Raw genomic sequence first — 23,443 nt, forward strand, 5'->3', positions numbered from 1 at the left:
CCAAACTAAAAACGAGGCTATGCAATTGGTGTTTCTGGTTCTTTCTTATGCTCTCAAAATCAAGTGGTATATTTTTCACGCTACAATTGGATTCGGACTTTGATTCTCCATAACCTTGAGCAACGAATCTCTGAACCTGATAAAAACTTGCAATGTTCTCCCCGTCGGGGAATCGAACCCGGTCTCCCGCGTGACAGGCGGGGATACTCACCACTATACTAACGAGGACTAACTTGGTGAATCTGCAGGCAAAATTGGAGCTGAAAATACACCCAAAAACATGTCAGGGTGAGGTCTCGAGATGCGTCTGTGTCATTGGCCACAGAGATTATGTGCTACATGTTATCAAGCTAACATAAAACCCTAAATAAGAAGCAGATAAAAAGATTTATTTTTGTCTCAGCTGAAACAAAGACTACAATACAACTTTGCAAAAAAGATAGTTATTTCAATTAAAAACCTTTTTCTGTTATCCTCTACTGGTCGGTCATGGCCAGGAAGCTTACATGATATCGGTCTATCTATCTCACTTACTATACAGTTACTCCCTTTGAAAGTAGGGGATGCAAGTCCATTTTAGCCTGCAATCCATAGGAAAAGACACTTCTCTCTCAGTCTATACTCTGTAGGCATACAATAGTTTCAGCTTTGCTTCATTGATGTGATGTCATAATCAGGTTTAGCTCACAAGAGACTTGTCCACTACATAGCTGTCTCCTGTGTTACAGCGTGAGCCAATTTTAAGAGGATGATATGCAAATATTGTAATGCACAAAAACAGTACATGCCATGCTAGATAAAAGCAAGGGGTGACACCCAAACTAAAAACGAGGCTATGCAATTGGTGTTTCTGGTTCTTTCTTATGCTCTCAAAATCAAGTGGTATATTTTTCACGCTACAATTGGATTCGGACTTTGATTCTCCATAACCTTGAGCAACGAATCTCTGAACCTGATAAAAACTTGCAATGTTCTCCCAGTCAGGGAATCGAACCCCGGTCTCCCGCGTGACGGGCGGGGATACTCACCACTATACTAACGAGGACTAACTTGGTGAATCTGCAGGCAAAATTGGAGCTGAAAATACACCCAAAAACATGTCAGGGTGAGGTCTCGAGATGCGTCTGTGTCATTGGCCACAGAGATTATGTGCTACATGTTATCAAGCTAACATAAAACCCTAAATAAGAAGCAGATAAAAAGATTTATTTTTGTCTCAGCTGAAACAAAGACTACAATACCACTTTGCAAAAAAGATAGTAATTTCAATTAAAAACCTTTTTCTTTTATCCTCTACTGGTCGGTCGTGGCCAGGAAGCTTACATGATATCGGTCTATCTATCTCACTTACTATACAGTTACTCCCTTTGAAAGTAGGGGATGCAAGTCCATTTTAGCCTGCAATTCATAGGAAAAGACACTTCTCTCTCAGTCTATACTCTGTAGGCATACAATAGTTTCAGCTTTGCTACATTGATGTGATGTCATAATCAGGTTTAGCTCACAAGAGACTTGTCCACTACATAGCTGTCTCCTGTGTTACAGCATGAGCCAATTGTAAGAGGATGATATGCAAATATTGTAATGCACAAAAACAGTACATGCCATGCTAGATAAAAGCAAGGGGTGATACCCAAACTAAAAACGAGGCTATGCAATTGGTGTTTCTGGTTCTTTCTTATGCTCTCAAAATCAAGTGGTATATTTTTCACGCTACAATTGGATTCGGACTTTGATTCTCCATAACCTTGAGCAACGAATCTCTGAACCTGATAAAAACTTGCAATGTTCTCCCCGTCGGGGAATCGAACCCCGGTCTCCCGCGTGACAGGCAGGGATACTCACCACTATACTAACGAGGACTAACTTGGTGAATCTGCAGGCAAAATTGGAGCTGAAAATACACCCAAAAACATGTCAAGGTGAGGTCTCGAGATGCGTCTGTGTCATTGGCCACAGAGATTATGTGCTACATGTTATCAAGCTAACATAAAACCCTAAATAAGAAGCAGATAAAAAGATTTATTTTTGTCTCAGCTGAAACAAAGACTACAATACAACTTTGCAAAAAAGATAGTCATTTCAATTAAAAACCTTTTTCTGTTATCCTCTACTGGTCGGTCATGGCCAGGAAGCATACATGATATTGGTCTATCTATCTCACTTACTATACAGTTACTCCCTTTGAAAGTAGGGGATGCAAGTCCATTTTAGCCTGCAATCCATAGGAAAAGACACTTCTCTCTCAGTCTATACTCTGTAGGCATACAATAGTTTCAGCTTTGCTTCATTGATGTGATGTCATAATCAGGTTTAGCTCACAAGAGACTTGTCCACTACATAGCTGTCTCCTGTGTTACAGCGTGAGCCAATTTTAAGAGGATGATATGCAAATATTGTAATGCACAAAAACAGTACATGCCATGCTAGATAAAAGCAAGGGGTGACACCCAAACTAAAAACGAGGCTATGCAATTGGTGTTTCTGGTTCTTTCTTATGCTCTCAAAATCAAGTGGTATATTTTTCACGCTACAATTGGATTCGGACTTTGATTCTCCATAACCTTGAGCAACGAATCTCTGAACCTGATAAAAACTTGCAATGTTCTCCCCGTCGGGGAATCGAACCCTGGTCTCCCGCGTGACAGGCGGGGATACTCACCACTATACTAATGAGGACTAACTTGGTGAATCTGCAGGCAAAATTGGAGCTGAAAATACACCCAAAAACATGTCAGGGTGAGGTCTCGAGATGCGTCTGTGTCATTGGCCACAGAGATTATGTGCTACATGTTATCAAGCTAACATAAAACCCTAAATAAGAAGCAGATAAAAAGATTTATTTTTGTCTCAGCTGAAACAAAGACTACAATACCACTTTGCAAAAAAGATAGTCATTTCAATTAAAAACCTTTTTCTGTTATCCTCTACTGGTCGGTCATGGCCAGGAAGCTTACATGATATTGGTCTATCTATCTCACTTACTATACAGTTACTCCCTTTGAAAGTAGGGGATGCAAGTCCATTTTTTGCCTGCAATCCATAGGAAAAGACACTTCTCTCTCAGTCTATACTCTGTAGGCATACAATAGTTTCAGCTTTGCTTCATTGATGTGATGTCATAATCAGGTTTAGCTCACAAGAGACTTGTCCACTACATAGCTGTCTCCTGTGTTACAGCGTGAGCCAATTTTAAGAGGATGATATGCAAATATTGTAATGCACAAAAACAGAACATGCCATGCTAGATAAAAGCAAGGGGTGACACCCAAACTAAAAACGAGGCTATGCAATTGGTGTTTCTGGTTCTTTCTTATGCTCTCAAAATCAAGTGGTATATTTTTCACGCTACAATTGGATTCGGACTTTGATTCTCCATAACCTTGAGCAACGAATCTCTGAACCTGATAAAAACTTGCAATGTTCTCCCCGTCGGGGAATCGAACCCGGTCTCCCGCGTGACAGGCGGGGATACTCACCACTATACTAACGAGGACTAACTTGGTGAATCTGCAGGCAAAATTGGAGCTGAAAATACACCCAAAAACATGTCAGGGTGAGGTCTCGAGATGCGTCTGTGTCATTGGCCACAGAGATTATGTGCTACATGTTATCAAGCTAACATAAAACCCTAAATAAGAAGCAGATAAAAAGATTTATTTTTGTCTCAGCTGAAACAAAGACTACAATACCACTTTGCAAAAAAAATAGTCATTTCAATTAAAAACCTTTTTCTGTTATCCTCTACTGGTCGGTAATGGCCAGGAAGCTTACATGATATCGGTCTATCTATCTCACTTACTATACAGTTACTCCCTTTGAAAGTAGGGGATGCAAGTCCATTTTAGCCTGCAATCCATAGGAAAAGACACTTCTCTCTCAGTCTATACTCTGTAGGCATACAATAGTTTCAGCTTTGCTTCATTGATGTGATGTCATAATCAGGTTTAGCTCACAAGAGACTTGTCCACTACATAGCTGTCTCCTGTGTTACAGCGTGAGCCAATTTTAAGAGGATGATATGCAAATATTGTAATGCACAAAAACAGTACATGCCATGCTAGATAAAAGCAAGGGGTGACACCCAAACTAAAAACGAGGCTATGCAATTGGTGTTTCTGGTTCTTTCTTATGCTCTCAAAATCAAGTGGTATATTTTTCACGCTACAATTGGATTCGGACTTTGATTCTCCATAACCTTGAGCAACGAATCTCTGAACCTGATAAAAACTTGCAATGTTCTCCCAGTCGGGGAATCGAACCCCGGTCTCCCGCGTGACGGGCGGGGATACTCACCACTATACTAACGAGGACTAACTTGGTGAATCTGCAGGCAAAATTGGAGCTGAAAATACACCCAAAAACATGTCAGGGTGAGGTCTCGAGATGCGTCTGTGTCATTGGCCACAGAGATTATGTGCTACATGTTATCAAGCTAACATAAAACCCTAAATAAGAAGCAGATAAAAAGATTTATTTTTGTCTCAGCTGAAACAAAGACTACAATACCACTTTGCAAAAAAGATAGTAATTTCAATTAAAAACCTTTTTCTTTTATCCTCTACTGGTCGGTCGTGGCCAGGAAGCTTACATGATATCGGTGTATCTATCTCACTTACTATACAGTTACTCCCTTTGAAAGTAGGGGATGCAAGTCCATTTTAGCCTGCAATTCATAGGAAAAGACACTTCTCTCTCAGTCTATACTCTGTAGGCATACAATAGTTTCAGCTTTGCTACATTGATGTGATGTCATAATCAGGTTTAGCTCACAAGAGACTTGTCCACTACATAGCTGTCTCCTGTGTTACAGCATGAGCCAATTGTAAGAGGATGATATGCAAATATTGTAATGCACAAAAACAGTACATGCCATGCTAGATAAAAGCAAGGGGTGATACCCAAACTAAAAACGAGGCTATGCAATTGGTGTTTCTGGTTCTTTCTTATGCTCTCAAAATCAAGTGGTATATTTTTCACGCTACAATTGGATTCGGACTTTGATTCTCCATAACCTTGAGCAACGAATCTCTGAACCTGATAAAAACTTGCAATGTTCTCCCCGTCGGGGAATCGAACCCCGGTCTCCCGCGTGACAGGCAGGGATACTCACCACTATACTAACGAGGACTAACTTGGTGAATCTGCAGGCAAAATTGGAGCTGAAAATACACCCAAAAACATGTCAAGGTGAGGTATCGAGATGCGTCTGTGTCATTGGCCACAGAGATTATGTGCTACATGTTATCAAGCTAACATAAAACCCTAAATAAGAAGCAGATAAAAATATTTATTTTTGTCTCAGCTGAAACAAAGACTACAATACAACTTTGCAAAAAAGATAGTCATTTCAATTAAAAACCTTTTTCTGTTATCCTCTACTGGTCGGTCATGGCCAGGAAGCTTACATGATATTGGTCTATCTATCTCACTTACTATACAGTTACTCCCTTTGAAAGTAGGGGATGCAAGTCCATTTTAGCCTGCAATCCATAGGAAAAGACACTTCTCTCTCAGTCTATACTCTGTAGGCATACAATAGTTTCAGCTTTGCTTCATTGATGTGATGTCATAATCAGGTTTAGCTCACAAGAGACTTGTCCACTACATAGCTGTCTCCTGTGTTACAGCGTGAGCCAATTTTAAGAGGATGATATGCAAATATTGTAATGCACAAAAACAGTACATGCCATGCTAGATAAAAGCAAGGGGTGACACCCAAACTAAAAACGAGGCTATGCAATTGGTGTTTCTGGTTCTTTCTTATGCTCTCAAAATCAAGTGGTATATTTTTCACGCTACAATTGGATTCGGACTTTGATTCTCCATAACCTTGAGCAACGAATCTCTGAACCTGATAAAAACTTGCAATGTTCTCCCCGTCGGGGAATCGAACCCCGGTCTCCCGCGTGACAGGCAGGGATACTCACCACTATACTAACGAGGACTAACTTGGTGAATCTGCAGGCAAAATTGGAGCTGAAAATACACCCAAAAACATGTCAAGGTGAGGTCTCGAGATGCGTCTGTGTCATTGGCCACAGAGATTATGTGCTACATGTTATCAAGCTAACATAAAACCCTAAATAAGAAGCAGATAAAAAGATTTATTTTTGTCTCAGCTGAAACAAAGACTACAATACAACTTTGCAAAAAAGATAGTCATTTCAATTAAAAACCATTTTCTGTTATCCTCTACTGGTCGGTCATGGCCAGGAAGCTTACATGATATTGGCCTATCTATCTAACTTACTATACAGTTACTCCCTTTGAAAGTAGGGGATGCAAGTCCATTTTAGCCTGCAATCCATAGGAAAAGACACTTCTCTCTCAGTCTATACTCTGTAGGCATACAATAGTTTCAGCTTTGCTTCATTGATGTGATGTCATAATCAGGTTTAGCTCACAAGAGACTTGTCCACTACATAGCTGTCTCCTGTGTTACAGCGTGAGCCAATTTTAAGAGGATGATATGCAAATATTGTAATGCACAAAAACAGTACATGCCATGCTAGATAAAAGCAAGGGGTGACACCCAAACTAAAAACGAGGCTATGCAATTGGTGTTTCTGGTTCTTTCTTATGCTCTCAAAATCAAGTGGTATATTTTTCACGCTACAATTGGATTCGGACTTTGATTCTCCATAACCTTGAGCAACGAATCTCTGAACCTGATAAAAACTTGCAATGTTCTCCCCGTCGGGGAATCGAACCCGGTCTCCCGCGTGACAGGCGGGGATACTCACCACTATACTAACGAGGACTAACTTGGTGAATCTGCAGGCAAAATTGGAGCTGAAAATACACCCAAAAACATGTCAGGGTGAGGTCTCGAGATGCGTCTGTGTCATTGGCCACAGAGATTATGTGCTACATGTTATCAAGCTAACATAAAACCCTAAATAAGAAGCAGATAAAAAGATTTATTTTTGTCTCAGCTGAAACAAAGACTACAATACCACTTTGCAAAATAGATAGTCATTTCAATTAAAAACCTTTTTCTGTTATCCTCTACTGGTCGGTAATGGCCAGGAAGCTTACATGATATCGGTCTATCTATCTCACTTACTATACAGTTACTCCCTTTGAAAGTAGGGGATGCAAGTCCATTTTAGCCTGCAATCCATAGGAAAAGACACTTCTCTCTCAGTCTATACTCTGTAGGCATACAATAGTTTCAGCTTTGCTTCATTGATGTGATGTCATAATCAGGTTTAGCTCACAAGAGACTTGTCCACTACATAGCTGTCTCCTGTGTTACAGCGTGAGCCAATTTTAAGAGGATGATATGCAAATATTGTAATGCACAAAAACAGTACATGCCATGCTAGATAAAAGCAAGGGGTGACACCCAAACTAAAAACGAGGCTATGCAATTGGTGTTTCTGGTTCTTTCTTATGCTCTCAAAATCAAGTGGTATATTTTTCACGCTACAATTGGATTCGGACTTTGATTCTCCATAACCTTGAGCAACGAATCTCTGAACCTGATAAAAACTTGCAATGTTCTCCCCGTCGGGGAATCGAACCCCGGTCTCCCGCGTGACAGGCAGGGATACTCACCACTATACTAACGAGGACTAACTTGGTGAATCTGCAGGCAAAATTGGAGCTGAAAATACACCCAAAAACATGTCAAGGTGAGGTCTCGAGATGCGTCTGTGTCATTGGCCACAGAGATTATGTGCTACATGTTATCAAGCTAACATAAAACCCTAAATAAGAAGCAGATAAAAAGATTTATTTTTGTCTCAGCTGAAACAAAGACTACAATACAACTTTGCAAAAAAGATAGTCATTTCAATTAAAAACCATTTTCTGTTATCCTCTACTGGTCGGTCATGGCCAGGAAGCTTACATGATATTGGTCTATCTATCTAACTTACTATACAGTTACTCCCTTTGAAAGTAGGGGATGCAAGTCCATTTTAGCCTGCAATCCATAGGAAAAGACACTTCTCTCTCAGTCTATACTCTGTAGGCATACAATAGTTTCAGCTTTGCTTCATTGATGTGATGTCATAATCAGGTTTAGCTCACAAGAGACTTGTCCACTACATAGCTGTCTCCTGTGTTACAGCGTGAGCCAATTTTAAGAGGATGATATGCAAATATTGTAATGCACAAAAACAGTACATGCCATGCTAGATAAAAGCAAGGGGTGACACCCAAACTAAAAACGAGGCTATGCAATTGGTGTTTCTTTCTTATGCTCTCAAAATCAAGTGGTATATTTTTCACGCTACAATTGGATTCGGACTTTGATTCTCCATAACCTTGAGCAACGAATCTCTGAACCTGATAAAAACTTGCAATGTTCTCCCCGTCGGGGAATCGAACCCGGTCTCCCGCGTGACAGGCGGGGATACTCACCACTATACTAACGAGGACTAACTTGGTGAATCTGCAGGCAAAATTGGAGCTGAAAATACACCCAAAAACATGTCAGGGTGAGGTCTCGAGATGCGTCTGTGTCATTGGCCACAGAGATTATGTGCTACATGTTATCAAGCTAACATAAAACCCTAAATAAGAAGCAGATAAAAAGATTTATTTTTGTCTCAGCTGAAACAAAGACTACAATACCACTTTGCAAAATAGATAGTCATTTCAATTAAAAACCTTTTTCTGTTATCCTCTACTGGTCGGTAATGGCCAGGAAGCTTACATGATATCTGTCTATCTATCTCACTTACTATACAGTTACTCCCTTTGAAAGTAGGGGATGCAAGTCCATTTTAGCCTGCAATCCATAGGAAAAGACACTTCTCTCTCAGTCTATACTCTGTAGGCATACAATAGTTTCAGCTTTGCTTCATTGATGTGATGTCATAATCAGGTTTAGCTCACAAGAGACTTGTCCACTACATAGCTGTCTCCTGTGTTACAGCGTGAGCCAATTTTAAGAGGATGATATGCAAATATTGTAATGCACAAAAACAGTACATGCCATGCTAGATAAAAGCAAGGGGTGACACCCAAACTAAAAACGAGGCTATGCAATTGGTGTTTCTGGTTCTTTCTTATGCTCTCAAAATCAAGTGGTATATTTTTCACGCTACAATTGGATTCGGACTTTGATTCTCCATAACCTTGAGCAACGAATCTCTGAACCTGATAAAAACTTGCAATGTTCTCCCCGTCGGGGAATCGAACCCCGGTCTCCCGCGTGACAGGCGGGTATACTCACCACTATACTAACGAGGACTAACTTGGTGAATCTGCAGGCAAAATTGGAGCTGAAAATACACCCAAAAACATGTCAGGGTGAGGTCTCGAGATGCGTCTGTGTCATTGGCCACAGAGATTATGTGCTACATGTTATCAAGCTAACATAAAACCCTAAATAAGAAGCAGATAAAAAGATTTATTTTTGTCTCAGCTGAAACAAAGACTACAATACCACTTTGCAAAAAAGATAGTCATTTCAATTAAAAACCTTTTTCTGTTATCCTCTACTGGTCGGTAATGGCCAGGAAGCTTACATGATATCGGTCTACCTATCTCACTTACTATACAGTTACTCCCTTTGAAAGTAGGGGATGCAAGTCCATTTTAGCCTGCAATTCATAGGAAAAGACACTTCTCTCTCAGTCTATACTCTGTAGGCATACAATAGTTTCAGCTTTGCTACATTGATGTGATGTCATAATCAGGTTTAGCTCACAAGAGACTTGTCCACTACATAGCTGTCTCCTGTGTTACAGCATGAGCCAATTGTAAGAGGATGATATGCAAATATTGTAATGCACAAAAACAGTACATGCCATGCTAGATAAAAGCAAGGGGTGATACCCAAACTAAAAACAAGGCTATGCAATTGGTGTTTCTGGTTCTTTCTTATGCTCTCAAAATCAAGTGGTATATTTTTCACGCTACAATTGGATTCGGACTTTGATTCTCCATAACCTTGAGCAACGAATCTCTGAACCTGATAAAAATTTGCAATGTTCTCCCCGTCGGGGAATCGAACCCCGGTCTCCCGCGTGACAGGCGGGGATACTCACCACTATACTAACGAGGACTAACTTGGTGAATCTGCAGGCAAAATTGGAGCTGAAAATACACCCAAAAACATGTCAGGGTGAGGTCTCGAGATGCGTCTGTGTCATTGGCCACAGAGATTATGTGCTACATGTTATCAAGCTAACATAAAACCCTAAATAAGAAGCAGATAAAAAGATTTATTTTTGTCTCAGCTGAAACAAAGACTACAATACCACTTTGCAAAAAAAATAGTCATTTCAATTAAAAACCTTTTTCTGTTATCCTCTACTGGTCGGTAATGGCCAGGAAGCTTACATGATATCGGTCTATCTATCTCACTTACTATACAGTTACTCCCTTTGAAAGTAGGGGATGCAAGTCCATTTTAGCCTGCAATCCATAGGAAAAGACACTTCTCTCTCAGTCTATACTCTGTAGGCATACAATAGTTTCAGCTTTGCTTCATTGATGTGATGTCATAATCAGGTTTAGCTCACAAGAGACTTGTCCACTACATAGCTGTCTCCTGTGTTACAGCGTGAGCCAATTTTAAGAGGATGATATGCAAATATTGTAATGCACAAAAACAGTACATGCCATGCTAGATAAAAGCAAGGGGTGACACCCAAACTAAAAACGAGGCTATGCAATTGGTGTTTCTGGTTCTTTCTTATGCTCTCAAAATCAAGTGGTATATTTTTCACGCTACAATTGGATTCGGACTTTGATTCTCCATAACCTTGAGCAACGAATCTCTGAACCTGATAAAAACTTGCAATGTTCTCCCCGTCGGGGAATCGAACCCCGGTCTCCCGCGTGACAGGCGGGGATACTCACCACTATACTAACGAGGACTAACTTGGTGAATCTGCAGGCAAAATTGGAGCTGAAAATACACCCAAAAACATGTCAGGGTGAGGTCTCGAGATGCGTCTGTGTCATTGGCCACAGAGATTATGTGCTACATGTTATCAAGCTAACATAAAACCCTAAATAAGAAGCAGATAAAAAGATTTATTTTTGTCTCAGCTGAAACAAAGACTACAATACCACTTTGCAAAAAAGATAGTCATTTCAATTAAAAACCTTTTTCTGTTATCCTCTACTGGTCGGTAATGGCCAGGAAGCTTACATGATATCGGTCTACCTATCTCACTTACTATACAGTTACTCCCTTTGAAAGTAGGGGATGCAAGTCCATTTTAGCCTGCAATTCATAGGAAAAGACACTTCTCTCTCAGTCTATACTCTGTAGGCATACAATAGTATCAGCTTTGCTTCATTGATGTGATGTCATAATCAGGTTTAGCTCACAAGAGACTTGTCCACTACATAGCTGTCTCCTGTGTTACAGCGTGAGCCAATTTTAAGAGGATGATATGCAAATATTGTAATGCACAAAAACAGTACATGCCATGCTAGATAAAAGCAAGGGGTGACACCCAAACTAAAAACGAGGCTATGCAATTGGTGTTTCTGGTTCTTTCTTATGCTCTAAAAATCAAGTGGTATATTTTACACGCTACAATTGGATTCGGACTTTGATTCTCCATAACCTTGAGCAACGAATCTCTGAACCTGATAAAAACTTGCAATGTTCTCCCCGTCGGGGAATCGAACCCCGGTCTCCCGCGTGACAGGCGGGGATACTCACCACTATACTAACGAGGACTAACTTGGTGAATCTGCAGGCAAAATTGGAGCTGAAAATACACCCAAAAACATGTCAGGGTGAGGTCTCGAGATGCGTCTGTGTCATTGGCCACAGAGATTATGTGCTACATGTTATCAAGCTAACATAAAACCCTAAATAAGAAGCAGATAAAAAGATTTATTTTTGTCTCAGCTGAAACAAAGACTACAATACAACTTTGCAAAAAAGATAGTTATTTCAATTAAAAACCTTTTTCTGTTATCCTCTACTGGTCGGTAATGGCCAGGAAGCTTACATGATATCGGTCTATCTATCTCACTTACTATACAGTTACTCCCTTTGAAAGTAGGGGATGCAAGTCCATTTTAGCCTGCAATCCATAGGAAAAGACACTTCTCTCTCAGTCTATACTCTGTAGGCATACAATAGTATCAGCTTTGCTTCATTGATGTGATGTCATAATCAGGTTTAGCTCACAAGAGACTTGTCCACTACATAGCTGTCTCCTGTGTTACAGCGTGAGCCAATTTTAAGAGGATGATATGCAAATATTGTAATGCACAAAAACAGTACATGCCATGCTAGATAAAAGCAAGGGGTGACACCCAAACTAAAAACGAGGCTATGCAATTGGTGTTTCTGGTTCTTTCTTATGCTCTCAAAATCAAGTGGTATATTTTTCACGCTACAATTGGATTCGGACTTTGATTCTCCATAACCTTGAGCAACGAATCTCTGAACCTGATAAAAACTTGCAATGTTCTCCCCGTCGGGGAATCGAACCCCGGTCTCCCGCGTGACAGGCGGGGATACTCACCACTATACTAACGAGGACTAACTTGGTGAATCTGCAGGCAAAATTGGAGCTGAAAATACACCCAAAAACATGTCAGGGTGAGGTCTCGAGATGCGTCTGTGTCATTGGCCACAGAGATTATGTGCTACATGTTATCAAGCTAACATAAAACCCTAAATAAGAAGCAGATAAAAAGATTTATTTTTGTCTCAGCTGAAACAAAGACTACAATACCACTTTGCAAAAAAGATAGTCATTTCAATTAAAAACCTTTTTCTGTTATCCTCTACTGGTCGGTAATGGCCAGGAAGCTTACATGATATCGGTCTACCTATCTCACTTACTATACAGTTACTCCCTTTGAAAGTAGGGGATGCAAGTCCATTTTAGCCTGCAATTCATAGGAAAAGACACTTCTCTCTCAGTCTATACTCTGTAGGCATACAATAGTATCAGCTTTGCTTCATTGATGTGATGTCATAATCAGGTTTAGCTCACAAGAGACTTGTCCACTACATAGCTGTCTCCTGTGTTACAGCGTGAGCCAATTTTAAGAGGATGATATGCAAATATTGTAATGCACAAAAACAGTACATGCCATGCTAGATAAAAGCAAGGGGTGACACCCAAACTAAAAACGAGGCTATGCAATTGGTGTTTCTGGTTCTTTCTTATGCTCTAAAAATCAAGTGGTATATTTTACACGCTACAATTGGATTCGGACTTTGATTCTCCATAACCTTGAGCAACGAATCTCTGAACCTGATAAAAACTTGCAATGTTCTCCCCGTCGGGGAATCGAACCCCGGTCTCCCGCGTGACAGGCGGGGATACTCACCACTATACTAACGAGGACTAACTTGGTGAATCTGCAGGCAAAATTGGAGCTGAAAATACACCCAAAAACATGTCAGGGTGAGGTCTCGAGATGCGTCTGTGTCATTGGCCACAGAGATTATGTGCTACATGTTATCAAGCTAACATAAAACCCTAAATAAGAAGCAGATAAAAAGATTTATTTTTGTCTCAGCTGAAACAAAGACTACAATACCACTTTGCAAAAAAGATAGTCATTTCAATTAAAAACCTTTTTCTGTTATCCTCTTCTGGTCGGTAATGGCCAGGAAGCTTACATGATATCGGTCTATCTATCTCACTTACTATACAGTTACTCCCTTTGAAAGTAGGGGATGCAAGTCCATTTTAGCCTGCAATCCATAGGAAAAGACACTTCTCTCTCAGTCTATACTCTGTAGGCATACAATAGTTTCAGCTTTGCTTCATTGATGTGATGTCATAATCAGGTTTAGCTCACAAGAGACTTGTCCACTACATAGCTGTCTCCTGTGTTACAGCGTGAGCCAATTTTAAGAGGATGATATGCAAATATTGTAATGCACAAAAACAGTACATGCCATGCTAGATAAAAGCAAGGGGTGACACCCAAACTAAAAACGAGGCTATGCAATTGGTGTTTCTGGTTCTTTCTTATGCTCTCAAAATCAAGTGGTATATTTTTCACGCTACAATTGGATTCGGACTTTGATTCTCCATAACCTTGAGCAACGAATCTCTGAACCTGATAAAAACTTGCAATGTTCTCCCCGTCGGGGAATCGAACCCCGGTCTCCCGCGTGACAGGCGGGGATACTCACCACTATACTAACGAGGACTAACTTGGTGAATCTGCAGGCAAAATTGGAGCTGAAAATACACCCAAAAACATGTCAGGGTGAGGTCTCGAGATGCGTCTGTGTCATTGGCCACAGAGATTATGTGCTACATGTTATCAACCTAACATAAAACCCTAAATAAGAAGCAGATAAAAAGATTTATTTTTGTCTCAGCTGAAACAAAGACTACAATACAACTTTGCAAAAAAGATAGTCATTTCAATTAAAAACCTTTTTCTGTTATCCTCTACTGGTCGGTAATGGCCAGGAAGCTTACATGATATCTGTCTATCTATCTCACTTACTATACAGTTACTCCCTTTGAAAGTAGGGGATGCAAGTCCATTTTAGCCTGCAATCCATAGGAAAAGACACTTCTCTCTCAGTCTATACTCTGTAGGCATACAATAGTTTCAGCTTTGCTTCATTGATGTGATGTCATAATCAGGTTTAGCTCACAAGAGACTTGTCCACTACATAGCTGTCTCCTGTGTTACAGCGTGAGCCAATTTTAAGAGGATGATATGCAAATATTGTAATGCACAAAAACAGTACATGCCATGCTAGATAAAAGCAAGGGGTGACACCCAAACTAAAAACGAGGCTATGCAATTGGTGTTTCTGGTTCTTTCTTATGCTCTCAAAATCAAGTGGTATATTTTTCACGCTACAATTGGATTCGGACTTTGATTCTCCATAACCTTGAGCAACGAATCTCTGAACCTGATAAAAACTTGCAATGTTCTCCCCGTCGGGGAATCGAACCCCGGTCTCCCGCGTGACAGGCGGGTATACTCACCACTATACTAACGAGGACTAACTTGGTGAATCTGCAGGCAAAATTGGAGCTGAAAATACACCCAAAAACATGTCAGGGTGAGGTCTCGAGATGCGTCTGTGTCATTGGCCACAGAGATTATGTGCTACATGTTATCAAGCTAACATAAAACCCTAAATAAGAAGCAGATAAAAAGATTTATTTTTGTCTCAGCTGAAACAAAGACTACAATACCACTTTGCAAAAAAGATAGTCATTTCAATTAAAAACCTTTTTCTGTTATCCTCTACTGGTCGGTAATGGCCAGGAAGCTTACATGATATCGGTCTACCTATCTCACTTACTATACAGTTACTCCCTTTGAAAGTAGGGGATGCAAGTCCATTTTAGCCTGCAATTCATAGGAAAAGACACTTCTCTCTCAGTCTATACTCTGTAGGCATACAATAGTTTCAGCTTTGCTACATTGATGTGATGTCATAATCAGGTTTAGCTCACAAGAGACTTGTCCACTACATAGCTGTCTCCTGTGTTACAGCATGAGCCAATTGTAAGAGGATGATATGCAAATATTGTAATGCACAAAAACAGTACATGCCATGCTAGATAAAAGCAAGGGGTGATACCCAAACTAAAAACAAGGCTATGCAATTGGTGTTTCTGGTTCTTTCTTATGCTCTCAAAATCAAGTGGTATATTTTTCACGCTACAATTGGATTCGGACTTTGATTCTCCATAACCTTGAGCAACGAATCTCTGAACCTGATAAAAATTTGCAATGTTCTCCCCGTCGGGGAATCGAACCCCGGTCTCCCGCGTGACAGGCGGGGATACTCACCACTATACTAACGAGGACTAACTTGGTGAATCTGCAGGCAAAATTGGAGCTGAAAATACACCCAAAAACATGTCAGGGTGAGGTCTCGAGATGCGTCTGTGTCATTGGCCACAGAGATTATGTGCTACATGTTATCAAGCTAACATAAAACCCTAAATAAGAAGCAGATAAAAAGATTTATTTTTGTCTCAGCTGAAACAAAGACTACAATACCACTTTGCAAAAAAAATAGTCATTTCAATTAAAAACCTTTTTCTGTTATCCTCTACTGGTCGGTAATGGCCAGGAAGCTTACATGATATCGGTCTATCTATCTCACTTACTATACAGTTACTCCCTTTGAAAGTAGGGGATGCAAGTCCATTTTAGCCTGCAATCCATAGGAAAAGACACTTCTCTCTCAGTCTATACTCTGTAGGCATACAATAGTTTCAGCTTTGCTTCATTGATGTGATGTCATAATCAGGTTTAGCTCACAAGAGACTTGTCCACTACATAGCTGTCTCCTGTGTTACAGCGTGAGCCAATTTTAAGAGGATGATATGCAAATATTGTAATGCACAAAAACAGTACATGCCATGCTAGATAAAAGCAAGGGGTGACTCCCAAACTAAAAACGAGGCTATGCAATTGGTGTTTCTGGTTCTTTCTTATGCTCTCAAAATCAAGTGGTATATTTTTCACGCTACAATTGGATTCGGACTTTGATTCTCCATAACCTTGAGCAACGAATCTCTGAACCTGATAAAAACTTGCAATGTTCTCCCTGTCGGGGAATCGAACCCCGGTCTCCCGCGTGACAGGCGGGGATACTCACCACTATACTAACGAGGACTAACTTGGTGAATCTGCAGGCAAAATTGGAGCTGAAAATACACCCAGAAACATGTCAGGGTGAGGTCTCGAGATGCGTCTGTGTCATTGGCCACAGAGATTATGTGCTACATGTTATCAAGCTAACATAAAACCCTAAATAAGAAGCAGATAAAAAGATTTATTTTTGTCTCAGCTGAAACAAAGACTACAATACCACTTTGCAAAAAAGATAGTCATTTCAATTAAAAACCTTTTTCTGTTATCCTCTACTGGTCGGTAATGGCCAGGAAGCTTACATGATATCGGTCTACCTATCTCACTTACTATACAGTTACTCCCTTTGAAAGTAGGGGATGCAAGTCCATTTTAGCCTGCAATTCATAGGAAAAGACACTTCTCTCTCAGTCTATACTCTGTAGGCATACAATAGTTTCAGCTTTGCTACATTGATGTGATGTCATAATCAGGTTTAGCTCACAAGAGACTTGTCCACTACATAGCTGTCTCCTGTGTTACAGCATGAGCCAATTGTAAGAGGATGATATGCAAATATTGTAATGCACAAAAACAGTACATGCCATGCTAGATAAAAGCAAGGGGTGATACCCAAACTAAAAACAAGGCTATGCAATTGGTGTTTCTGGTTCTTTCTTATGCTCTCAAAATCAAGTGGTATATTTTTCACGCTACAATTGGATTCGGACTTTGATTCTCCATAACCTTGAGCAACGAATCTCTGAACCTGATAAAAACTTGCAATGTTCTCCCCGTCGGGGAATCGAACCCCGGTCTCCCGCGTGACAGGCGGGGATACTCACCACTATACTAACGAGGACTAACTTGGTGAATCTGCAGGCAAAATTGGAGCTGAAAATACACCCAAAAACATGTCAGGGTGAGGTCTCGAGATGCGTCTGTGTCATTGGCCACAGAGATTATGTGCTACATGTTATCAACCTAACATAAAACCCTAAATAAGAAGCAGATAAAAAGATTTATTTTTGTCTCAGCTGAAACAAAGACTACAATACAACTTTGCAAAAAAGATAGTCATTTCAATTAAAAACCTTTTTCTGTTATCCTCTACTGGTCGGTCATGGCCAGGAAGCTTACATGATATTGGTCTATCTATCTCACTTACTATACAGTTACTCCCATTGAAAGTAGGGGATGCAAGTCCATTTTAGCCTGCAATCCATAGGAAAAGACACTTCTCTCTCAGTCTATACTCTGTAGGCATACAATAGTATCAGCTTTGCTTCATTGATGTGATGTCATAATCAGGTTTAGCTCACAAGAGACTTGTCCACTACATAGCTGTCTCCTGTGTTACAGCGTGAGCCAATTTTAAGAGGATGATATGCAAATATTGTAATGCACAAAAACAGTACATGCCATGCTAGATAAAAGCAAGGGGTGACACCCAAACTAAAAACGAGGCTATGCAATTGGTGTTTCTGGTTCTTTCTTATGCTCTCAAAATCAAGTGGTATATTTTTCACGCTACAATTGGATTCAGACTTTGATTCTCCATAACCTTGAGCAACGAATCTCTGAACCTGATAAAAACTTGCAATGTTCTCCCCGTCGGGGAATCGAACCCCGGTCTCCCGCGTGACAGGCGGGGATACTCACCACTATACTAACGAGGACTAACTTGGTGAATCTGCCGGCAAAATTGGAGCTGAAAATACACCCAAAAACATGTCAGGGTGAGGTCTCGAGATGCGTCTGTGTCATTGGCCAAAGAGATTATGTGCTACATGTTATCAAGCTAACATAAAACCCTAAATAAGAAGCAGATAAAAAGATTTATTTTTGTCTCAGCTGAAACAAAGACTACAATACAACTTTGCAAAAAAGATAGTTATTTCAATTAAAAACCTTTTTCTGTTATCCTCTACTGGTCGGTCATGGCCAGGAAGCTTACATGATATCGGTCTATCTATCTCACTTACTATACAGTTACTCCCTTTGAAAGTAGGGGATGCAAGTCCATTTTAGCCTGCAATCCATAGGAAAAGACACTTCTCTCTCAGTCTATACTCTGTAGGCATACAATAGTTTCAGCTTTGCTTCATTGATGTGATGTCATAATCAGGTTTAGCTCACAAGAGACTTGTCCACTACATAGCTGTCTCCTGTGTTACAGCGTGAGCCAATTTTAAGAGGATGATATGCAAATATTGTAATGCACAAAAACAGTACATGCCATGCTAGATAAAAGCAAGGGGTGACACCCAAACTAAAAACGAGGCTATGCAATTGGTGTTTCTGGTTCTTTCTTATGCTCTCAAAATCAAGTGGTATATTTTTCACGCTACAATTGGATTCGGACTTTGATTCTCCATAACCTTGAGCAACGAATCTCTGAACCTGATAAAAACTTGCAATGTTCTCCCCGTCGGGGAATCGAACCCCGGTCTCCCGCGTGACAGGCGGGGATACTCACCACTATACTAACGAGGACTAACTTGGTGAATCTGCAGGCAAAATTGGAGCTGAAAATACACCCAAAAACATGTCAGGGTGAGGTCTCGAGATGCGTCTGTGTCATTGGCCACAGAGATTATGTGCTACATGTTATCAAGCTAACATAAAACCCTAAATAAGAAGCAGATAAAAAGATTTATTTTTGTCTCAGCTGAAACAAAGACTACAATACCACTTTGCAAAAAAGATAGTCATTTCAATTAAAAACCTTTTTCTGTTATCCTCTACTGGTCGGTAATGGCCAGGAAGCTTACATGATATCGGTCTACCTATCTCACTTACTATACAGTTACTCCCTTTGAAAGTAGGGGATGCAAGTCCATTTTAGCCTGCAATTCATAGGAAAAGACACTTCTCTCTCAGTCTATACTCTGTAGGCATACAATAGTATCAGCTTTGCTTCATTGATGTGATGTCATAATCAGGTTTAGCTCACAAGAGACTTGTCCACTACATAGCTGTCTCCTGTGTTACAGCGTGAGCCAATTTTAAGAGGATGATATGCAAATATTGTAATGCACAAAAACAGTACATGCCATGCTAGATAAAAGCAAGGGGTGACACCCAAACTAAAAACGAGGCTATGCAATTGGTGTTTCTGGTTCTTTCTTATGCTCTAAAAATCAAGTGGTATATTTTACACGCTACAATTGGATTCGGACTTTGATTCTCCATAACCTTGAGCAACGAATCTCTGAACCTGATAAAAACTTGCAATGTTCTCCCCGTCGGGGAATCGAACCCCGGTCTCCCGCGTGACAGGCGGGGATACTCACCACTATACTAACGAGGACTAACTTGGTGAATCTGCAGGCAAAATTGGAGCTGAAAATACACCCAAAAACATGTCAGGGTGAGGTCTCGAGATGCGTCTGTGTCATTGGCCACAGAGATTATGTGCTACATGTTATCAAGCTAACATAAAACCCTAAATAAGAAGCAGATAAAAAGATTTATTTTTGTCTCAGCTGAAACAAAGACTACAATACAACTTTGCAAAAAAGATAGTTATTTCAATTAAAAACCTTTTTCTGTTATCCTCTACTGGTCGGTAATGGCCAGGAAGCTTACATGATATCGGTCTATCTATCTCACTTACTATACAGTTACTCCCTTTGAAAGTAGGGGATGCAAGTCCATTTTAGCCTGCAATCCATAGGAAAAGACACTTCTCTCTCAGTCTATACTCTGTAGGCATACAATAGTATCAGCTTTGCTTCATTGATGTGATGTCATAATCAGGTTTAGCTCACAAGAGACTTGTCCACTACATAGCTGTCTCCTGTGTTACAGCGTGAGCCAATTTTAAGAGGATGATATGCAAATATTGTAATGCACAAAAACAGTACATGCCATGCTAGATAAAAGCAAGGGGTGACACCCAAACTAAAAACGAGGCTATGCAATTGGTGTTTCTGGTTCTTTCTTATGCTCTCAAAATCAAGTGGTATATTTTTCACGCTACAATTGGATTCGGACTTTGATTCTCCATAACCTTGAGCAACGAATCTCTGAACCTGATAAAAACTTGCAATGTTCTCCCCGTCGGGGAATCGAACCCCGGTCTCCCGCGTGACAGGCGGGGATACTCACCACTATACTAACGAGGACTAACTTGGTGAATCTGCAGGCAAAATTGGAGCTGAAAATACACCCAAAAACATGTCAGGGTGAGGTCTCGAGATGCGTCTGTGTCATTGGCCACAGAGATTATGTGCTACATGTTATCAAGCTAACATAAAACCCTAAATAAGAAGCAGATAAAAAGATTTATTTTTGTCTCAGCTGAAACAAAGACTACAATACCACTTTGCAAAAAAGATAGTCATTTCAATTAAAAACCTTTTTCTGTTATCCTCTACTGGTCGGTAATGGCCAGGAAGCTTACATGATATCGGTCTACCTATCTCACTTACTATACAGTTACTCCCTTTGAAAGTAGGGGATGCAAGTCCATTTTAGCCTGCAATTCATAGGAAAAGACACTTCTCTCTCAGTCTATACTCTGTAGGCATACAATAGTATCAGCTTTGCTTCATTGATGTGATGTCATAATCAGGTTTAGCTCACAAGAGACTTGTCCACTACATAGCTGTCTCCTGTGTTACAGCGTGAGCCAATTTTAAGAGGATGATATGCAAATATTGTAATGCACAAAAACAGTACATGCCATGCTAGATAAAAGCAAGGGGTGACACCCAAACTAAAAACGAGGCTATGCAATTGGTGTTTCTGGTTCTTTCTTATGCTCTAAAAATCAAGTGGTATATTTTACACGCTACAATTGGATTCGGACTTTGATTCTCCATAACCTTGAGCAACGAATCTCTGAACCTGATAAAAACTTGCAATGTTCTCCCCGTCGGGGAATCGAACCCCGGTCTCCCGCGTGACAGGCGGGGATACTCACCACTATACTAACGAGGACTAACTTGGTGAATCTGCAGGCAAAATTGGAGCTGAAAATACACCCAAAAACATGTCAGGGTGAGGTCTCGAGATGCGTCTGTGTCATTGGCCACAGAGATTATGTGCTACATGTTATCAAGCTAACATAAAACCCTAAATAAGAAGCAGATAAAAAGATTTATTTTTGTCTCAGCTGAAACAAAGACTACAATACCACTTTGCAAAAAAGATAGTCATTTCAATTAAAAACCTTTTTCTGTTATCCTCTTCTGGTCGGTAATGGCCAGGAAGCTTACATGATATCGGTCTATCTATCTCACTTACTATACAGTTACTCCCTTTGAAAGTAGGGGATGCAAGTCCATTTTAGCCTGCAATCCATAGGAAAAGACACTTCTCTCTCAGTCTATACTCTGTAGGCATACAATAGTTTCAGCTTTGCTTCATTGATGTGATGTCATAATCAGGTTTAGCTCACAAGAGACTTGTCCACTACATAGCTGTCTCCTGTGTTACAGCGTGAGCCAATTTTAAGAGGATGATATGCAAATATTGTAATGCACAAAAACAGTACATGCCATGCTAGATAAAAGCAAGGGGTGACACCCAAACTAAAAACGAGGCTATGCAATTGGTGTTTCTGGTTCTTTCTTATGCTCTCAAAATCAAGTGGTATATTTTTCACGCTACAATTGGATTCGGACTTTGATTCTCCATAACCTTGAGCAACGAATCTCTGAACCTGATAAAAACTTGCAATGTTCTCCCCGTCGGGGAATCGAACCCCGGTCTCCCGCGTGACAGGCGGGGATACTCACCACTATACTAACGAGGACTAACTTGGTGAATCTGCAGGCAAAATTGGAGCTGAAAATACACCCAAAAACATGTCAGGGTGAGGTCTCGAGATGCGTCTGTGTCATTGGCCACAGAGATTATGTGCTACATGTTATCAACCTAACATAAAACCCTAAATAAGAAGCAGATAAAAAGATTTATTTTTGTCTCAGCTGAAACAAAGACTACAATACAACTTTGCAAAAAAGATAGTCATTTCAATTAAAAACCTTTTTCTGTTATCCTCTACTGGTCGGTCATGGCCAGGAAGCTTACATGATATTGGTCTATCTATCTCACTTACTATACAGTTACTCCCTTTGAAAGTAGGGGATGCAAGTCCATTTTAGCCTGCAATCCATAGGAAAAGACACTTCTCTCTCAGTCTATACTCTGTAGGCATACAATAGTATCAGCTTTGCTTCATTGATGTGATGTCATAATCAGGTTTAGCTCACAAGAGACTTGTCCACTACATAGCTGTCTCCTGTGTTACAGCGTGAGCCAATTTTAAGAGGATGATATGCAAATATTGTAATGCACAAAAACAGTACATGCCATGCTAGATAAAAGCAAGGGGTGACACCCAAACTAAAAACGAGGCTATGCAATTGGTGTTTCTGGTTCTTTCTTATGCTCTCAAAATCAAGTGGTATATTTTTCACGCTACAATTGGATTCGGACTTTGATTCTCCATAACCTTGAGCAACGAATCTCTGAACCTGATAAAAACTTGCAATGTTCTCCCCGTCGGGGAATCGAACCCCGGTCTCCCGCGTGACAGGCGGGGATACTCACCACTATACTAACGAGGACTAACTTGGTGAATCTGCAGGCAAAATTGGAGCTGAAAATACACCCAAAAACATGTCAGGGTGAGGTCTCGAGATGCGTCTGTGTCATTGGCCAAAGAGATTATGTGCTACATGTTATCAAGCTAACATAAAACCCTAAATAAGAAGCAGATAAAAAGATTTATTTTTGTCTCAGCTGAAACAAAGACTACAATACAACTTTGCAAAAAAGATAGTTATTTCAATTAAAAACCTTTTTCTGTTATCCTCTACTGGTCGGTCATGGCCAGGAAGCTTACATGATATCGGTCTATCTATCTCACTTACTATACAGTTACTCCCTTTGAAAGTAGGGGATGCAAGTCCAT

General features: G+C 40.3%; 22 non-coding genes across 22 annotated transcripts; all 22 read right to left on the bottom strand.

The window, feature by feature from the left end:
• Nucleotides 1-1,790: 1,790 nt before the first annotated feature.
• Nucleotides 1,791-1,862, bottom strand: TRNAD-GUC (transfer RNA aspartic acid (anticodon GUC)). The gene has a single exon. It is a non-coding gene; the product is annotated as a tRNA-Asp (tRNA).
• A 3,196-nt stretch (nt 1,863-5,058) lies between these two features.
• On the bottom strand, nt 5,059-5,130 carry TRNAD-GUC (transfer RNA aspartic acid (anticodon GUC)). Its single transcript has one exon. It is a non-coding gene; the product is annotated as a tRNA-Asp (tRNA).
• A 745-nt stretch (nt 5,131-5,875) lies between these two features.
• TRNAD-GUC (transfer RNA aspartic acid (anticodon GUC)) lies at nt 5,876-5,947 on the bottom strand. Its single transcript has one exon. It is a non-coding gene; the product is annotated as a tRNA-Asp (tRNA).
• Nucleotides 5,948-7,508: 1,561 nt separating this feature from the next.
• TRNAD-GUC (transfer RNA aspartic acid (anticodon GUC)) lies at nt 7,509-7,580 on the bottom strand. Its single transcript has one exon. It is a non-coding gene; the product is annotated as a tRNA-Asp (tRNA).
• Nucleotides 7,581-9,135: 1,555 nt separating this feature from the next.
• TRNAD-GUC (transfer RNA aspartic acid (anticodon GUC)) lies at nt 9,136-9,207 on the bottom strand. The gene has a single exon. It is a non-coding gene; the product is annotated as a tRNA-Asp (tRNA).
• Nucleotides 9,208-9,952: 745 nt separating this feature from the next.
• Nucleotides 9,953-10,024, bottom strand: TRNAD-GUC (transfer RNA aspartic acid (anticodon GUC)). The gene has a single exon. It is a non-coding gene; the product is annotated as a tRNA-Asp (tRNA).
• Nucleotides 10,025-10,769: 745 nt separating this feature from the next.
• TRNAD-GUC (transfer RNA aspartic acid (anticodon GUC)) lies at nt 10,770-10,841 on the bottom strand. Its single transcript has one exon. It is a non-coding gene; the product is annotated as a tRNA-Asp (tRNA).
• A 745-nt stretch (nt 10,842-11,586) lies between these two features.
• TRNAD-GUC (transfer RNA aspartic acid (anticodon GUC)) lies at nt 11,587-11,658 on the bottom strand. The gene has a single exon. It is a non-coding gene; the product is annotated as a tRNA-Asp (tRNA).
• A 745-nt stretch (nt 11,659-12,403) lies between these two features.
• Nucleotides 12,404-12,475, bottom strand: TRNAD-GUC (transfer RNA aspartic acid (anticodon GUC)). Its single transcript has one exon. It is a non-coding gene; the product is annotated as a tRNA-Asp (tRNA).
• A 745-nt stretch (nt 12,476-13,220) lies between these two features.
• TRNAD-GUC (transfer RNA aspartic acid (anticodon GUC)) lies at nt 13,221-13,292 on the bottom strand. The gene has a single exon. It is a non-coding gene; the product is annotated as a tRNA-Asp (tRNA).
• A 745-nt stretch (nt 13,293-14,037) lies between these two features.
• Nucleotides 14,038-14,109, bottom strand: TRNAD-GUC (transfer RNA aspartic acid (anticodon GUC)). Its single transcript has one exon. It is a non-coding gene; the product is annotated as a tRNA-Asp (tRNA).
• Nucleotides 14,110-14,854: 745 nt separating this feature from the next.
• On the bottom strand, nt 14,855-14,926 carry TRNAD-GUC (transfer RNA aspartic acid (anticodon GUC)). The gene has a single exon. It is a non-coding gene; the product is annotated as a tRNA-Asp (tRNA).
• Nucleotides 14,927-15,671: 745 nt separating this feature from the next.
• TRNAD-GUC (transfer RNA aspartic acid (anticodon GUC)) lies at nt 15,672-15,743 on the bottom strand. The gene has a single exon. It is a non-coding gene; the product is annotated as a tRNA-Asp (tRNA).
• A 745-nt stretch (nt 15,744-16,488) lies between these two features.
• Nucleotides 16,489-16,560, bottom strand: TRNAD-GUC (transfer RNA aspartic acid (anticodon GUC)). The gene has a single exon. It is a non-coding gene; the product is annotated as a tRNA-Asp (tRNA).
• A 745-nt stretch (nt 16,561-17,305) lies between these two features.
• On the bottom strand, nt 17,306-17,377 carry TRNAD-GUC (transfer RNA aspartic acid (anticodon GUC)). The gene has a single exon. It is a non-coding gene; the product is annotated as a tRNA-Asp (tRNA).
• A 745-nt stretch (nt 17,378-18,122) lies between these two features.
• Nucleotides 18,123-18,194, bottom strand: TRNAD-GUC (transfer RNA aspartic acid (anticodon GUC)). Its single transcript has one exon. It is a non-coding gene; the product is annotated as a tRNA-Asp (tRNA).
• A 745-nt stretch (nt 18,195-18,939) lies between these two features.
• Nucleotides 18,940-19,011, bottom strand: TRNAD-GUC (transfer RNA aspartic acid (anticodon GUC)). Its single transcript has one exon. It is a non-coding gene; the product is annotated as a tRNA-Asp (tRNA).
• A 745-nt stretch (nt 19,012-19,756) lies between these two features.
• On the bottom strand, nt 19,757-19,828 carry TRNAD-GUC (transfer RNA aspartic acid (anticodon GUC)). The gene has a single exon. It is a non-coding gene; the product is annotated as a tRNA-Asp (tRNA).
• Nucleotides 19,829-20,573: 745 nt separating this feature from the next.
• TRNAD-GUC (transfer RNA aspartic acid (anticodon GUC)) lies at nt 20,574-20,645 on the bottom strand. Its single transcript has one exon. It is a non-coding gene; the product is annotated as a tRNA-Asp (tRNA).
• A 745-nt stretch (nt 20,646-21,390) lies between these two features.
• On the bottom strand, nt 21,391-21,462 carry TRNAD-GUC (transfer RNA aspartic acid (anticodon GUC)). Its single transcript has one exon. It is a non-coding gene; the product is annotated as a tRNA-Asp (tRNA).
• A 745-nt stretch (nt 21,463-22,207) lies between these two features.
• TRNAD-GUC (transfer RNA aspartic acid (anticodon GUC)) lies at nt 22,208-22,279 on the bottom strand. Its single transcript has one exon. It is a non-coding gene; the product is annotated as a tRNA-Asp (tRNA).
• Nucleotides 22,280-23,024: 745 nt separating this feature from the next.
• TRNAD-GUC (transfer RNA aspartic acid (anticodon GUC)) lies at nt 23,025-23,096 on the bottom strand. The gene has a single exon. It is a non-coding gene; the product is annotated as a tRNA-Asp (tRNA).
• Nucleotides 23,097-23,443: the final 347 nt, after the last annotated feature.

Source organism: Pseudophryne corroboree, chromosome 11 (assembly GCF_028390025.1).
Source record: "Pseudophryne corroboree isolate aPseCor3 chromosome 11, aPseCor3.hap2, whole genome shotgun sequence".
NCBI classification, from domain to species: Eukaryota; Metazoa; Chordata; class Amphibia; order Anura; family Myobatrachidae; genus Pseudophryne; species Pseudophryne corroboree.